This window comes from Pinus tabuliformis, chromosome 6, assembly GCF_031772625.1.
Source record: "Pinus tabuliformis cultivar Carrire ecotype Pingquan chromosome 6, CPIR1, whole genome shotgun sequence".
Classification (NCBI taxonomy): domain Eukaryota; kingdom Viridiplantae; phylum Streptophyta; class Pinopsida; order Pinales; family Pinaceae; genus Pinus; species Pinus tabuliformis.
This window is the reverse complement of record NC_142292.1, coordinates 1,018,332,178-1,018,343,010: the sequence shown is the minus strand read 5'-3', so window position 1 is coordinate 1,018,343,010 and position 10,833 is coordinate 1,018,332,178.

Genomic DNA, 10,833 nt, shown 5'->3' with positions numbered 1-10,833 from the left:
CTACTGATTCTGTTATCATTTAGTCTATTGAATCTAATACCTTGTCTAGATTTGGCTGCCCGCAGAAGATAATTGATAATGTTGTTGCTTTCAAGTCCAAGAATATGGTGGAGTTTTGTGCAAAGTATCATATTGTATTGGGGAATTCTATTGCTTATCATCCACAAGGGAATGGTCTGGTTGAATCTTCCAACAAATCTTTGATCAACATCATCAAGAAAGTTTTGGAAGTCAATAAGAAAAACTGGTATAAAAAGCTCATTAATGCTTTATGGGCAGACAGAGTCAGTACTAAGAAATCCATAGGTATGTCTCCTTTTTAGTTGGTGTATGGGATTGATACTATTTTTCCTTCATCCCTTGTTGTTCCGGTCATGAAAACTCTGCAGGAATTGGACAGCGAAACAAATGATATGCAGCGAGGAATAAGTCAGATGATCCATTTACAACAAACTAGGGAGGAAGTTTTTCAAAATACTTCTAAACTTCAGTAAAGAATAGAAAATATTTATGATCGTAAGACGAAAGAAGACAATTTCAACCTTGGTGCTGTGGTTCTTCATTGGGATGCGAGAAATGAAGAAAAGGGAAAACATGGAAAGTTTGAAAATTTATGGAAAGGACCGTAAAAAATCTCAGCTTTCAGAGGAAAGAATGCTTATCTGTTGGAGGAAATGGATGGGAAAGATTATTTAGGAGGAGCAATCAATGGTAGGTTTCTCAAGCACTACTATTCCTGAAGAAATTTCTGCAAATTTTCATTACCATTGTATATACGAGTTTACTTTTCATGTCCAAGCATGAAGTGCCTATCATAGGAGTTTGAAGCCCGAGGAGAAGGCCATAAGGTTTCTTTGATCAGCTATTGATTTTATTTTTCTTTTAGGGTCATGTCATGTCAGATAGTCAGTCAGTTTTTAGTTCGAGTTTAGTCTTTTGCATTTTGACTCCATTTCCCAATGAATAAGGCTACCTGGTCTACGGTGTTCTTGACACCTCCAAGGAGCTGCCATCCCCAGCTGGAGCCAATGTTAGTGTTAGTCATTTCTGCCTATCACCAGTGATCAAATATGCTTTTACCAAGTTTTGTTAGGGGTCTCAAGGTCAAATTTTATCATGTCACTAGGTTTTCAGAATAAAATTTGGTCACTGGTTAGTTTGTCTAGGATTATCTCTATTCTCTCAAGAATTTCACATGTCGGTCGCTTACATCACTCAGATGAGTGTTTCATCATAAAGAGAATATCATCATCATGTCAGTCATCACCATCATGATTTCACTCAGTCTAATGTCTCCATTAGGTCATTAGGTTTTCAAGGTCACCAACACTTTCATTTCATGCATAAAAATCCAGCATAGGATGAGTTGTGATAAGCAACTCTTTTCAATAAATTATGATGTAATTTCATAAGTACTTCATAGCTACAGTTTCAAGGTTCCAAAAGAAAGAAGGTTCACTATTCAAAGAAGATAAAAAGAAGTCTAGGTTACAAATGTCCAAGGTTGTCAAGTTCAAAAATAATGAAAGTCATGTTTGAAAAAGACATGTAGGGTCCATTATCACTCAAAGGAGAATCATGCTATGTTTATAAAAGCCCAAAGGTCTCATACAAATTTCATTTGCATCCCTATCTCATTTGGTTATCGAGATCATTCCTCCTTAGTTGAGAAAACACAGGTTTTTTCAGCTCAAATTGGCAAAATTTGCTTGGCGTTGCGCATAGAAACACTGTGTTGCATTTCTGGAAGAGGCACTGTGCTTAGAAGCACTGCATTGCGTTTTGGTGCTGCACACAGGACAAAGTTTCCCAAAACTCATAAAAAATCACTCAAATTACAATTTCAAGTCTGCATTCCAATTTCTTCATACTCTAAGACATTTAAGAAGTAAGTACACTCATTTCACTCCCTCTTTTCCTTTGGCAAAACAAACAAATTGATGGTGAGTTTAGTCCTCTAGGGTTTGTATGAGTTTGATGTTTTAAAGCTTGCAAATGATCAGTTGGAGTTTTTAAACCCTAAAATAACTATCCCTATACATCTTTTTGCATGCAAATCATCATTCCATCCACCAACAAACCATTTCCCCTCAGTTCACTTCACCTCCCTATAAACCATAGCCCTAATCTATCAAATTGGGAATTTTCCCTAGCTAGGACTGTGTTTAAATTTTCTTGCTCATTTCCCTCCATTTAACTTCCTAAAGATTTCTAAAAACCCTATCCATCTCCCAAAATTTCCCTACTACCATTTCCCTTCCCTAACTCCCTCATTTCACCACTTCACTCATTTCTCACTATTTTTTCCATTTTCATGTCATCTAGGGTTTTCAAAATGGAAGGAGATTCTTCACCATCAGAGAAGAGAAAACATCACAAAGGGGGGAGGATTCTGAGGTATGAACCCACAAATTGCAATGAGATCAACTTTTCACCATTCATTAGACAGTTCTTTGAAGATGTTAACTTCCTAGGGTTTTGTCAAAGAGTGGGTGAAGTAGGTTTTCATGAGCAGCTCACTGATTGGATTGCCACCAATCTGAAAGGAGAAAAAGCCACCATAGTAGGGATTGATTTCACATTCTCAATTGTTGCCATCTCTCTTGCCACAGGGATACCAAATCATGGGGAGTATTGGTTCAAAGGCATGAGCCTAGACCTCGAGCAATACAAACGCTTCTTGAAATCACCCTACAGAGAGGCTCATTCACACATCATTCCATTCAGATACCTGTTGGAAAAGTATGCACCACTGATGAAGGTTGTGATGAAGTTTTTCACTTGTGAGGGGAGATTTTCCAGATTGTATCAATACCACATTAGGTTGCTAATGCACTTCACAGTTGTGAAACATCTTAACCTGTGTAACTACTTATGTAGAAGTCTCATAAAAATTTCTGAAAAGGTGCAAATGAAAAACAAAGAGCGTTACCCTATCCTTTTCCATCATAGTTTGATAAAGGTTGTAGTCCTCCATCAGTTGGCAGAAAAGAACATAGCATGGGATACCTTTATTGAAACAACCTTGTAGAGGCATGAGACTACTTCACCAAGCCATCACCAAGACACATCAACACATCCTATGGAGGTAGGATCATCAAACAAATCAGAGGAGGTTCCCAAGGCACCTAGACTTGAGGTGGCCAAAACATACCAGAAAGGAAAAAGGCTTGTGTTTGCTTCTCAAGTTGAGGAAAGGGTGAAGCCTTCTACATGAACACAACAAGGATCACATTTGCAGGATAAGGAGCTAAATTGAGCATGATTTTGACCTAGTTGACTTGGAGGCAATAGATGAGCATTCAACTTGCAACAAGTGATCAAGGAGAAGGATTCCCATATCAGGGAGCCCCTGGACAATTTGGCAAGAGCCAGATTTATCATTTCTTTCCTTGAGCAAGAAAATAGTGAACTCAAGGCCAAACAACTAATGATGGAAAAAGAGCAATCCAAGATGTTGAAGAAAGAGGTCAAAGGTAAAGAAGTGCTAGAGCATGATGAGCATGATGAACAAGAAAATCAGGTTGGAAAGAAGAGGCCTAGGACAAAGGGTCTCAAAAGAACATTGTAGAAGGAAAGAGACCAAAACCTACTAGATGAGGACTTAGATATTGAAGACAAAATTTCTATGGAAATAAACGAAGATAGAGAATATTGGCTAGGCAAAGTCAATTTCCATCTAGAGAATCTTCTTGACAAGGCTAACAAGGACAACCAGATGTTGAGGCACATGGCCCACCACTACCAAACTAGAAACAAGATTTGCAACATCAAGGTCAAACAAATGCAAAACAAGTTGAAGGAAACGCTAAAAAGAAAATATGAGAAAGACAACTTAGAGATGCTTTCTGAAGCATCCATGATAGAATAGTACACCTCATTTGGCACTTTTGGACCAATTTTGGGAGTGCTTTTAGCATTTTTCATTTTTGGTGAAATTTGGTGCAAATTCAGAAAATACACTAGTTAGCTTTTTCCTCAGAGTTCCAAATGACAAGTGGCTTGAATTTATAGAAAGATGATGACCTCCTATCAAAACCCATTTCCCCATATTTCTCAGACAAGGCTCATATTTTGAGAAAAATGAGAAAAAGGGGTCAAAAATCAACATTTTGCCCCTCTTTTTGATAGGCATTGCGCTTTTGTAGACACCTTGGGAGAATCAGGTTTTGGAGGCCTTCACATGGGTCATTTTCAAAAATTCTAGATGTTTTGGAAACTAGACTAACAAGGCTAGTTTACCTTTATTTCATATTTCCAATTTGACTTCAGGAAGGCACCTGAAAGTGGCCTCAAACTTTACGCTGCGCTTCTGCAATTTTCTAAGATTCTAATTAAAAATTCCATTGTGTAATTTCTCATATTTTCTAGTTTGACTTAGGTAAAGGTAATTTGATGATGTAAATTCAGTAGTTCAAAGTTGAAGATGTAATCATGAATAAATTAGCATGATAGGTTTTTTTATGGTTAATTAGGCCTCATAAATGAAGAAAAACTCAAGTCAAAGTCTAAGAGAAGAGTTTGCTTTTGACCTTCTAACTCTCACTTCAGTCCACGGCCTGAGCCAACGTGGCCACTTCAGGAATTTTATTAATAAAAAAAAGAAAAATTGCATAAGATTATCTCATGAACAGTCACCCTACAAATGACCCTCCATGCTCTTTAAATAGAGATCATGGACCAATCAGGTGTTAAGCCATGAATCAAGTGTCGGTAATATCGAGGAGAGAATGAACTGTCAGATCACTTCATGTATAGAACATATCATGACCATCAGATTGTAAGTTACAAAAGTACATAGTAAAGAAACACATTTTACCTAACTCTACACAAGACCAAGTTATACTTAACTATTTCCTATGTGTCGGAATATCCTAACAACTTGTTGGTTGAGATATTCTCGAAAATTGTTCCACCACTCATGGATTCAACCCCTTAAGGTGGGGAAACTATTTATTTGAGTCTATATGTATCATTTCTCATTCAGAGAGAAGGGTTGGACTTTAGAGGAGAGAATTTATATCTAATGCTTTCACTCAGCTAATCAAAGGAGTAGTTACAACTATTTTTCAAGAATTCATGTGCAATGAGTTTGTGGTGTTGTTTTCTTTCTATGTCAGTTTCTTATGAATGAATCCATATTTATTAACATTTTTTTTTTCTGTCCTCAGTTATTTTCCATACAGTTACATAGGAAAAATTCTTTATATTTAAAGCTTTTTTTATGTGGAAAATCATTTCTATGTATTTATTCTTCTAGATTAATGAATTCATGGCACATCTGCTCATTATGACCTTCTAAGTTTCTCATACCCTACACTACATTGACCAAACTCTCAGATCCATCAAAAGACATTACTATATTTCTCCTCCTTATGCCTGCTACTATAACCCTTTGAGGCCTTGACTTAGCTGCTTTTTCTCATCCTTGATCCAGCAATCCAAAAACCCTAAATTTCCAAAAACTAATCTGAAACTATTATATCTAGCTTAAAAAATACCTTTCTTCCAGTCATTGACTGTGAAATCCTCAGAGAGATCCCTCTCCAATTTAGCAGGGCTAGCTGCTGAACTACAAGTGGTTTGAGGTTACCTCTTTTGATCTCCTCCTCAGCCTGGGACATTGTAGAGGGTAACATGTCCGACACAATCTTCTTCGAAACATCTTTCAATCTCACTATCTCCCTTATGAAGACCTATGCTACCTCACTAGATGAATAAGTAGTCTTCATTGGAATGAAGTGTGCTACCTTGCTCTACCTTACAACCACAATCATGATGGAATCATGCTTATTCGATGTCCTTAGAAAACCTATAATGAAATCCATGGAAATGACCTCCCATTTCTATTCTAAAATCAGAATATGTTGTAACAAACTCACTAGGTTCTTACATTAAGCTTTCACCAGTTGACAATCCAAGCATTTAGCAAAAAACTCTACCACTTCCTTCTTTAGATTCGGCCAATAGTAGAACTTCTTCACCATTGTCAATGTCTTCTGATATCCTGAGTGCCTTGAATATGACTTGTCATGAAACTACCTCAAGATAAGCTTCTTGAGCTCACTACCATCTAGCATATAGATTTTGTCCATGAATCTGACCAAGCCATTTGCTATGAGACAATAGTCCAAATCCTAACCACCTATACCCTGTTGTAACCTATGCTTAAGCTACTGGTACCTATCATCCTGTTATTCTGCATGTAGGATTCGGTCTTGTAAATACATCCCATAAGAACTCATAGTTGCAACATGATTTACCTGCACTCTCCTACTGAGAGCATGTGCAACCCTGTTCTCCTTTCCTTTAATGTATCTGATCTCAAATTCAATTCACTAAGAGTGGTCAACCATATAGCTTTCCTGGCATTCAGATTTAGTTGGTCAAATAGGTACCTTAGCCCACTGTGATAGCTCATCAATACAAACCTCCTGCCAAGAAGATAGTGCCTCCACATTTTCAATGCATGAATGATCACTACCAACTCAAGGTCATGAGTCACATAATTATGCTTGTGCTCATTCAGTTTCCTTGACTCATAACACACCGCCTGTCCCTCCTACATCAAGACTCCACCAAGTCCTCTCTTGTAAGCATCTGTGCACACCACACAATCTTTATGTGGATCTACAATCTTTAACACTATAGTGTTTGTCAACAACTACTTAAACTACTAAAAAATTGCTACACATTCTCCTGTCCATTCAAATTTATTCCTTTCCTCTATAAGGATGTAATAAGATATGTGATCCGTGAGAAGTTTCTGATGAAATTCCTATAATAACCTGCTAACCCCATGAATTATCTGACCTCTTCCACATTTTTAGGAACTTCCCATTCCATGATAACTCTTAACTTTTTTTAATATACTGTTATGCCTTCCTTGGAAACCACATGCCCCAAGTAATGTACCACTGTTTGAAAGAAACTGTACTTTCCAAGCTTGGCATACAACTAATGTTGTCTTAGCAATCTCAATATTGCTATTAAATGTTCAACATGCTCTTCCTAATTCTTAGAATATATCAATATATCATCAATGAATACAATAACAAACTTGTCGAGATAAGGACACAACACATTATTTATCAAGCACATAAAAGTAGCTAGAGCATTAGTCAACCAAAAGGAACTACAACAAACTCATAATGCCCATACTTGGTCCAAAAAGCAGTCTTGTAGATGTCCTCTTCTTCAATTTGTCCCTGATGGTATCCTGATTTCAAATAAATCTTTGAGAACATTGTTTCTCCCTTCAACTGGTTAAACAAATCATCAGTCCTCGACAATGAATACATGTTCTTGATGGTTACCTTGTTCAGCTGTCTGTAGTCAATACATAACCTAAGAGTACCATCCTTCTTCTTCAAAAAAAGGACTGGTGCACCCCAAGGTGATACACTTGCCATGATGTACCCCTTGTCAAGCATTTCCTTCAACTACAACTTCAATTCCACTAGCTTTGGAGTGTTCATCCTATAAGGTGCCTCCGATGTTGGTGTTTCCCCTAGTACCAAATCAATATAAAATTCCACTTCCCTATGAGAATGAAACTCTGAAATCTTTGTTGGAAACACATCCTGAAACTATTGTAATACTGTAACATCATCCTCCTACATTTACCCAAGATAACCAATCCATTGGGGTAAACATGTGACAAAGAGTTACTATGATATGATTTGACCTCTTAAATCATCTTAAGGAAGTGGAACCAACATACCAACACTTTAAAGACCTCCCTATGGAGTTATAAAAATTTCAGGAGCCAACCAAACCCTCCAGGTGTCCAACCCCTATGAGAACTTTCTTCTTGACTGAACTAGACCCCCAGTCGCTCTCATGACAAGCCTTCCATGCAATTAAGACCCTCCAATTGCTCCCACAACAAGGCCTCCATGCAACTGAAACCTTTTTCGGGCAGTTCTGTGCCAACGACCCCAGATTTTGACCCACATTTTCAGGGCCAGGACTCATGCCTATGCCTAGAACTTCATGAAACTTCCAAAAATGATAAATAACAAGATGAAAAGGCCTCTAGTGCAAAACTTGAACAAGGACCTAACCTAACAAGGCTTAGCCATGACAGACATTCCGTCAAACACATCATGAACATGTAATCTACAGGTCATATAGACACATCTGAGCATAGGGACTTCATACTTATATGAGAATTGTTAAGAAGGTCTGATGCCCTCTCACAATAGCTACATTATCATCTATTAGGTCATATATTATTGATAGTTCATTTACTATTCAAAGCATGATGAGAGCCATAACCAAAGTCTGTCATAAACCATGCTTATAACCAGAAGAATACCAACATTCTAGGCTTTGATTGTAACATATTAGGATTTCTCTTTTTGTTGTCTTTAATTGTTGGTTTCCCTTTCTATGGAGTAGTAGATCTAGTCAAATTTTCTTAATCTAGACATGGTTATCATCACTTGGATTTTGAACAATGGACACTCTACTTTTCTATCTCTAGTATAGTTTCCTTTGTGGCATGGTAGAGACAAAAAGTAAAGTAAAAATGAAAGTATCATTAATAAAACATTTTAACTTTAAAAAATAATGGTTATTAATTATTATTGTTAATGTATTTATAACTTATAAAAGCCCTATATTTGAAATTATAAATATGTTTCTTTATTTTTATAAAGGAAATTTCAATTTATTTATTTAATTATTTATTAAACTTTAGAAAATAATTTATTTCAATCATTTTTTACAATTTATTTAAACTTTTCATTACTGATATTTTCTTGTCGATGGGCATCTCTCTTTTTCTTGTCGAAGGGCATCTCTCTTTTAAAATGGGTAGGTTAAGCATTGTCTACCCTTTCGCCTCTGGGTTAACTTCTGTGTCGTTGCTCTGAGAATGACATTTGTACCTGTCCAAATGTATAACGTTTGTCCACAGTTCAAATGCTTTACGCATTTACACCTGTCTTTGAGTGTGGTCGTCTAATGAAACATATGGACAATTGGCAGGGTCGCTGACGACCCTTGATCGTTTTGGTATTTGACAATATGCTTTTGGACGAGAGAGATATAGCTTATTTGTGGCCTCCTATCGAAATCCTTTTCCTATCCATCCATTTATTTCTTCATTCTTCTTTTCTTTTCTTTTTTTTGCATTTTGGTGGGATGCTCTACACAAGTGCAGTCTACAACCACTCAGCTCAACATGACATGGTGAGTTCAACTCTGTCTCGACTCATGTATGCTTTTAATTTTGGATATTTTTATTCACTTCTTTGCAATTTATTTCATGGAAGCTGCGATGGTGGTGAAGGAAATTTAGTCTGAATTTCGTTGTTCCTAGGATTCGAATTGTATTTAGTTTTTAGTTCATTGCTCCAGTATTTTCACTAGTTATCCTGTCAAACCTACACTATCTTCCCTTTTGAGCTTTCTTTGATGTTTTTTGCAGTTTGAACAAGAGACAAACGAAGGGTATGCACATTTTACTTAGGTTCAAGAAGATGAGGTAGTATTTTTGGTTACTGTGGTTGAACATACATGGAATAACTAGATCTCAGGTGTAGATTCATTGTTCCAGGTGTCATGCAGTGATGTGGGTTCTCCCCCTCTGCTCAAGCCAAAAACGAATGTGCATTCATTCTGCAAGACTCTCACTACCTCAGACACAAGCACTCATGGGGGCTTCTCCATTCTCAAAAGGCATGTTGTTGAGTCTCTTCCACCTCTGGTTTGTTGTTCTTGCTTGAGCCCATGCTCTATAGTTTTCAACGAGGGTTTCTAGAAAATAATGTTTATTTTAGTTATGTTTTTTTTATGTGCAGGACATGTCACAACAACACTCAAGTTTCACATAATTTTTCACTCGCTAAACCACCCTCCCCAATTCTTTCCAAAATGTCACTTTAAATTGAGAGGGGGGATAACTCCATTTCATCTATTTTTGACCGGCTTATACTGATTTGAAGTGAATTGTGGTGATTTTTTTGAGGTCTGTTTGAGTTTAAAATATGTTGTTTTAAATGAGTTCACTTTAGCTGAGATGATACTTGTGTAAACTTAAGTGTGGTAATTTTTATGAGGTATGTTCTACTTTAAATTTTTCTATTTGTCACTTAGCTAGATTGTTCATTATCGTTTTTTTCAGACCTTTGACACTGTGAAATGTATGGCGGTTTGATGCTTACTAAGCCTGATAGTATGTTACCTTTTAAGCTTAGGTTAAAGAGTGGTTTCTGTTGAACTACATTGTTAGTCACTGATAGGTACTAGGGTGAGAGTGATGTTGTCAAAATACTTCAAAAGGGTGAGGGTCCTGAAGAAAAAGCCATATTGGAGAAACAAATTGCATGAGAAGTTGTTATGATGTCTAAAGTACAACATAGGAACCTTGTTAAGATACTTTTTATTCAATGATAGTTCTTATTTTCTTTGATATAGTCTATTTCTTTTTTGCAAAGGGAAAGGTTCAACTATATATTTAATATGTTTTCTAGCAATTAGAAGTTCTTTTGAATCCCATAGCGAGATAGACGGGTGTTAAATCCACTATTGTTGCCAAGGAGTTTGTAGTTCAATGGTGAGAACAATGGAATTTCAAGACAACAAGCAGGGTTTCAATATCGTTGGGCATTTGCATATCCTCACTCTGCATGTACCAAAGCACAAACATAATTTAGAGACAACTGTTGTAGAGAAGAAGATGTTTTGAATTTTGAAGGGATGAAATTTGGGTAGTGGGATTTCCTGTTCAGTAAGGAATTTTTGATGAAATTCAAGAGAAATGCTTTAATTGGACTATTACTACAAATCAAAATATGCATTGTAACATTAGCAGGTTTGTGAAAA